Source organism: Triticum aestivum, chromosome 7A (genome assembly GCF_018294505.1).
Source record: "Triticum aestivum cultivar Chinese Spring chromosome 7A, IWGSC CS RefSeq v2.1, whole genome shotgun sequence".
NCBI classification, from domain to species: Eukaryota; Viridiplantae; Streptophyta; class Magnoliopsida; order Poales; family Poaceae; genus Triticum; species Triticum aestivum.
In genome coordinates this window covers 234556611-234564123 of record NC_057812.1, presented here as the reverse complement: position 1 = coordinate 234564123, position 7513 = coordinate 234556611, and the positions used below count along the sequence as shown (strand labels likewise).

The 7513-nt window shown below is 40.7% G+C and overlaps 1 long non-coding RNA gene across 1 annotated transcript; it reads right to left on the bottom strand.

The window, feature by feature from the left end:
* Positions 1–2679: 2679 nt before the first annotated feature.
* Positions 2680–4632, bottom strand: LOC123151482 (uncharacterized). The gene is made up of 2 exons (XR_006475661.1): positions 3554–4632; positions 2680–3459 (listed from the first exon to the last, which is right to left on the bottom strand). It is a non-coding gene; the product is annotated as an uncharacterized lncRNA (long non-coding RNA).
* Positions 4633–7513: the final 2881 nt, after the last annotated feature.

The window sequence follows — 7513 nt, the reverse complement described above, 5'->3', positions numbered from 1 at the left end:
TTTCTATAATCATCGAACTTCTACATCTTTTTAATATGGACTTCCTGGTTTTATTTCTTAATCTTTTTTATGAAATATTGAAGCGCTCTATTATTAAAAGTTGAACTTCTTGTTTCCATTCTTTCATAACGAGGAAAATCTGAGTTTTCTATGATCATCGAACTTCGCCATCTTTTTAATATGGACTTCCTGGTTTATTTCTTAATCTTTTTTATGAATTTTTGAAGCGCTCTATTATTAAAAGTTGACCGTCTTTGTTATTTAAGTTTTGAACTTCTTGTTTCCATTTTTTAATAACGAGGCAAACCTTGCCTTTTTATTCATTTTTCTCATATTAAACACACACCATGTAGTACATGAACTTTTTCCGTTTTTATAATTTGATTTTTTATTTTCTTTTTGAAATCAAATTTCTCCTCAATAATAACTGAACTTCTTTGTAGATTGAGAGAATTATTTTAAAACGCAAAAAAAAACAATTTCTTTTTTGTGTTTTCGAACATGAATATATGGTGAATGTCTCTCGCAAGAATTTTTTAACTTCCCCGAAAAGAGGACTTCAACTTCTTTTAACAAACCTTTGAAGCTTTTATTTTTTCTATACTTTTATTCTCACCTGTAATGAATTCCTTGCAGTACTTGAACTTCTCGTTGTTTTCACTATAAGCTTCTGTCGCATTTTTGTGTATATGTCGAATTACACGCAATTGAAGGCCAGACGTCATTTTTTTGCCATTTTCAAACATGTAATAGGAGGTCGGATGTCCCGCAATATAAATTCTGAACCGTGCACGGAGGAGCGCATAAACTTCTTGCAACAAACCTTTTAAGCTTTTTGTTTTCTATTCTTATATTCTTATCTGAAACGCATTCCGTGTAGCAGTTGAACTTTTCGTTGTTTTCACCTTGAACTTCTGTCACGTATTTTTGTTCAACCTCTCTCACAAGAATTTTTGAACTTTCTCGGGCCAAGCACTTGAACTTCTAGCAACAAATTTTTAGCATTTGCTTTTTATTCTTTTTTATACAAAATGCACACCGTGTAGTACGTGAACTTCTGGCAGTTATCAATCTGAATTTCTCTTGGTTACGTGAAAATATCTGAGTTTTTATAGACATTGAATCGCTCTACCCTTTTTATTTAAACTTCATTGTGTATTTTTAGGAATATGAAAATTGGATGTTTTTTACAAACATCGAACATCTTCGGTATTTGAAATTGAATTATTGGTTTTATTCTTTAGTAACTAGAAAAATCCAATTTTTCAAAAAACATTGAATTTCACTGTTTTTTCAATTTGAACATCATTGTTGATTCTTTAATAACAACGAATATACTTGAGTTTTTGAAAGAAAAAAAAGCTAAAATCCTAGCTTTTTAAATAAACATCGAAACACTTTGTTGTTTTGGTTTGGACTTCCAGTTTAAAAAAATGGGAAAATCTTTTTAAAAAAATTAGTTGTTTATTTTTTTATTTGAACTTCTTTAGTTTATTCTTTAATAATGAGAAATATCTAAGTTTTTTATATACTTCAGACTTCTTTGTTAATTTAATTTGAACTTTTTAGTCTTTTTTTAGAAAAAATATGTTTTACATAAGCAACAAGCATTTAAAAAAATTGAACTTGATATTTCTAGTTTTCCTATAAACGGAAAGAATTTGAATTTTCCGTGTACGTCCAACTACTCCTTTATTTTTATTTGAACTTCTTCATTTTTTTTCTTTAGCCAGAAGGACAATTTGAGTTTTATAAATATCGAACTTCTCTATTTTTGTAATTTGGACTTCTTGGTTTTATTTTAGTAAGAAAAAAATCCTAGTTTTATGAATTGGTCCAATATTTTAGATTTGAACTTCTAGAGTTTTTTTATTTTGAAACCATGAAAATCTTTTTCTTATGAATTTTGAATTAGTCTATTTAGAAATATTGAACTTCTTATTCTTTTTATTCTTTAACTTCTTGTGTCTTCTTTTTTGCATTTTTTTAACTTTTGTATTTTTTAATAATCGAACTTCATGTGCTAACATGATTTTTTTTGTTTTTTTAATCGGGAGATCGGACTTTTTATCATGTTTCTAGAAACATCCAAATTTGAAGTTCATTGTGTTTCTTGTATGTTCTGTTTTGGTTTTACTTTTTAGAATGGAAAATCCCTTGTTTTATAAATATCAAGCTGCTCTGTTATTTTAATTCGAAGTTCTTAGATTTATTATCAATCTTTCTTGGAACTTGCAGACTGTATGTTCTAGATTTTTATGCAAACTTTACTATTGGAGTATTTTAATGTTATCTACTTCGACCTTCTCTGTCATTCCAATATGAACTTCATAAACTGTATTTTCTGGGTATTTATTTTCCAAGGCACACTTGAAGCCAAAGAGAGTAGTACATCAGTTTTCTACAGAAAAAATGAATGACTCAAACTATTTTGCTGCTGATAGAATAAATGTTGAATTTCTATACTGAATGTATATTTTGTACAAACAAAAAACTATTCTCTCCGATCCAAAATAAGTGTCGTGGTTTTAGTTCAACTCGGACTACACAAACCGCACCAAGTATGAACATCCATATATTTTTCGCTGGTGTACTGCTATCCAACTGCTCACATTATTTTCCATATGTTTAACAAAATCAGGCATCAGTTCAAGGCCATAAACATCCATAGTCCAAATATCAAATTGAATCAGAGTACGTGTATATGCAATGAACAAAGTATAATTTTTGTGTACCCTTTTTTTCCTAAAAGAAGTGTACGAGTGGTTTTCTACCACACACCTTTATTATCCATCTCCCAAAAATTTTATTAGCCACCTTATCCACCTTATCCATTGTTCCATAGCATCAAACACAGTGTCTATCTTATCCACTCGTACATAGCATCAAAGCGGGCAAGATTGAGCTTGATGTTCGGTAGTACTCTGTACTGAACAACAACAATAGTTTCTTCTGTTTAAGTTGTTCTTTGTCACTTATATCAAATGGCAACAGTCTATGGACCAAATTGAATGAGGCAAACGGAACAACTGCACCATTTGTCGAACATGGCAGATATTGCCGGTCCTTGCCGCGAGGTGGTGCGCTATCACCCTCTTCTTTCCAGGGTTGTCCCTGCTCCTCCTCCCCTCGAAACTCTGATGCTTCTCCATGGACAGGAAATTGAAGCTTCTCTGCTTGTTTATACCCAGGAAGCTCTTCAGTTTCTCCCAGAGCACCGAACTGGGTGCTGGACTGCCTCCCCATCTCCAAATCCAATATTTAAACAAGTGGCAAATTTATAAAATTGCGGTCTTGTTCTTGCAAAATCTCATAGAGCTCTCTCCCATCTGCAGGTACACTTGAACTGGTGAGTAATATCATGTGTTCAAATAGCAAAGACCGGACCAAGATTTGAGCTCATACTCCCAGGATGCAGCGACCACTCTACTCACTAACCACTTCACAGGTCGCCTAAAACTGCGGAGAGAGTAAAGAAAATTAACACCACCAGCGTCTCCCACAAATGGTCCTCACAAAAATTCCAAAAAAATATTGAGAAGGGGTTCCTCACCGCAGTAGCAGCTCGCCTCCCATACTAGTCGACAGCTCCATGCCTCCCCGTCCGTAGAGCACACCGAGTCTGAGAGGAATAGGAACTAAAAGTGTTGGTGCAGCTTGGCAGTATCCAGGGATAGTGAATAGGCTAGTCAGGCTGGACTTCATAAGCGGCCACAGGCGGGGACAGGAGGTGGGCGGGTGGGTCTCGCCGGCCCCGACAGTGGCAGCACGCAACGAGCGGTGGACTTGCATGGTGGGAGGCCGAGCAGCGCGCGCCGAAGAGGGGATCGACGGGATGACCCCGATCCAGTGAACGACCTTGGTTCGCGTCACTGAACGGCCTCGCCACTGCTGAACGGACTTCTGCTGGCTGTTTTTTCCTATTGGTGTTCTGAAATGTCAATTTTTTGGTAGTAATACATGAACTCTCGGGCAATAAGAAATGAACTTCTACAATACAGATTGTTTTCTCACGTAAACAAAATCAAAAACACAATCTAGGAGAAAACCAATGTCAAAGTACACATGCAAATCTCAATTTATTGTGTGGCAACCTCTCGTCTTAACACAGAGCCAAACCCTGTCTCCACCTGACTACGACCAGAAATCTGCTGAACAACAACTCTTATAGACATTAACAGGAACAATGTTTCGGAAAACTTTTGTACCCCTACAGGATACAATGTAAGAGAAGTCAAATAGAGACTAAATGGACCGAACAAATGTAGAAGCAGCAGTTCAAAATAATCCGAGGCACAAGTTCAGTCACCACACAAATAAGACACATAGCACACACGCACAAAAACATGGCAGACAAAGCCCAAGTGGAATCAAGCTGGTGGCAGCGCACCATGTACTCGACATCACCGGGTTGAAGAAGGAAGCAGAAGATGAGCGTCAGTACATGGGATTCGGAGGGGTTGAGGCGCTGGACCTCCTGGTGCTACATCGTTGAACAGCCGGATTTGGCAGCGGCGAACGGCCTGAGCGCTGGGAGGTGGGATGATGCAATGGCTCCAGTGGAGATGACCGTCCACGGGAGGCGCAGTTGACCTGCAGAAGAACGGGATCTCCTCTGCATGTGGAGGTCCGACCACGGGGGGAGGGGAGGCAGCCAGGGTGCGCCCCAAGGTGGCCGGCCGGCCCCCTTGGGCGCCTGCCCTATGGCGCCCCCCTTATTTGCACACAGGGGGAAGGAAGGGGAGGAGAGGGAAGGCAGGGAGGCCAACTCCCCCTTTCTTTTCTCCCCAAGGCCTGCGGCCAGAGGAGGGGCGCGATAGCCCCTTGTGGGCTGATGTGCTCCCCTTGTTTGGCCCATATGGCCCATTAACCTCCCGGGGCTTCCCGGAACCCCTTCCGGTGATCCGATGATTACCTGGTACATTTGAAAACCTTTCTGGTGACCAAATAGCATCGTCCTATATATCAATCTTTACCTCCACACCATTCCAGAGCTCCTAGTCATGTCTGTGATCTCATCCGGAATTCCGAACAAAATTCAGTCACCAATTCACATAACTCTTATAATACTATATCATCAACAAACGTTAAGCGTGCGAACCCTACGGGTTAGAGAATGATGTAGACATGACCAAAACACCTCTCCAGTCAATAACCAATAGTAGGACCTGTATGTCCATATTGGTTCCTACATATTCTACGAAGATCTTTATCGGCTGAACCTGTATGACAACATACATAATTCCCTTTGTATATCTGTATGTTACTTGCCCGAGATTCGATCGTCGGTATCTCCATACCTAGTTCAATCTCATTACTGGCAAGTCTGTTTACTCGTTCTATAATACATCATCTCATAACCAACTCCTTAGTCATTTTTCTTGCAAGCTTCTTATGATGTGTATTACTGAGAGGGCGCAGAGATACCTCTCCAAAACTCGGAGTAACAAATCCCAATCTCGATCCATGCCAACTCATCAACAGATACCTTCAGAGATACATGTAGAGCATCTTTATGATCACTCAGTTATTTTGTGATGTTTGATAGCACACAAGGCATTCCTCTGGTATCTGGGAGTTGCATGATCTCATGGTCGAAGGAACATGTATTTGACATTCAAGAAAGTAGTAGCAATAAACTGAACAATCATATGCTAAGCTAATGGATGGGTCTTGTCCATCACATCATTCTCCTAATGATGTGATTCCATTATCAAATGACAACTCATGCCCATGGTTAGGAAACTTTAACCATCTTTTGATCAACGAGCTAGTCTAGTAGAGGCTCACCAGGGACACGATATTTTTTTATGTATCCACACATGTATTTAAGTTTTCGGTCAATACAATTCTAGCATGAATAATAAACCTTTGTCATGAATAAGGAAATATAATAATAAGAACTTTATTATTGCCTCTAGGGAATATTTCCATCACGACCGTCGGTGACAAAGACTCAGGAGACATGAGCCCTCGGCTCACGCCACCCACCAACAACTTAGGCCCTCCACCTCCAGGACTAGAGGTCCCAAGAGCCGCACTGACATCCCTGGCCTGCACAGGAGGAGGACTATTGGGAAATGTTGCATGGAAAACAAAAAAAATTATACGCACACACAAGATCTATCTAGGAGATGCATATCAACGAGGGGGGGAGTGTTTCTACGTACCCTCGTAGACCGTAAGCGGAAGCGTTTCTCAACGCGATTGATGTAGTCGAACTTCTTCGTGCTTCAACCGATCAAGTACCGAACGACGACACCTCTGCGTTCTGCACACATTCAGCTCGGCGACGCCCCTCGCCTTCTTGATCCAGCAAGTTGTTGAGGTAGTAGATGAGTTCCGCCAACATGACGGCGTGGTGATAGTGATGGTGAAGTGATCCTCGCAAGGATTCGCCTAAGCACTACGAAGATATGACCGTGGGAGTAAACGGTGGAGGGGGCGCCACACACGGCTAACAATTGTTTGGGATGTGCTAGGGGGCGCCCCCCACACATATATAGGTGGAAGGGAGAGGGAGAGGCCAGGAGACGCCCCGAGTAGGACTGAATCCTACTTGGGTTCCTCCTAGGCCGGCGCCCCCCTTCCTTATTTACCGGAGGGGGAAGGAAAGAGGAGGGAGGAAGGAAGGAAGGAAGGGAGAGGCTGAATCCGTCCTTTCCTTCTCCCTTCACCTCTTTTCTTCTCCTTTGGTTTGGCCCATATGGGGGGCGCACCAGCCCCTTGTGGCTGGTGCATTTCCCCTCTTGGCCCATAAGGCCCATATCTTTTGCCGTGGGTGCCCAGAACCCCTTCCGGTGACCCGGTATGTACCCGGTTCCCTCCGGAACACTTCCGGTGTCTGAATACTATCGTCCTATATATCAATCTTTACTTCTCGACCATTTCGAGACTCCTCATCATGTCCGTTCTGAACAACATTCGGTCACCAAATCACATAACTCATATAATACAATATCATCATCGAACGTTAAGCGTGCGAACCCTACGGGTTCGAGAACTATGTAAACATGACCGAGGCACCTCTCCGGTCAATAACCAATAGCGGAACCTGGATGCTCATATTGGTTCCTACATATTCTACGAAGATCTTTATCGGTTGAACCATTATGACAACATACGTTATTCCCTTTGTCTATTGGTATGTTACTTGCCCGAGATTCGATCGTCAGTATCTTCATACCTAGTCCAATCTCATTACCGGCAAGTCTCTTTACTCCTTCCGTAATACATCACCTCGTGACTAAACTCCTTAGTCATTTGCTTGCAAGCTTATGATGTGTATTACCGAGAGGGCCTAGAGATACCTCTCCGATACTCGGAGTGACAGATCTTAATCCCGATCTATGCCAACTCAACAAACACCTTCGGAGATACCTGTAGAGCATCTTTATAATCACCCAGTTACGTTGTGATGTTGGATAGCACACAAGGCATTCCTCCGGTATCCGGGAGTTGCATAATCTCATAGTCGAAGGAATATGTATTTGACATGAAGAAAGCAATATCA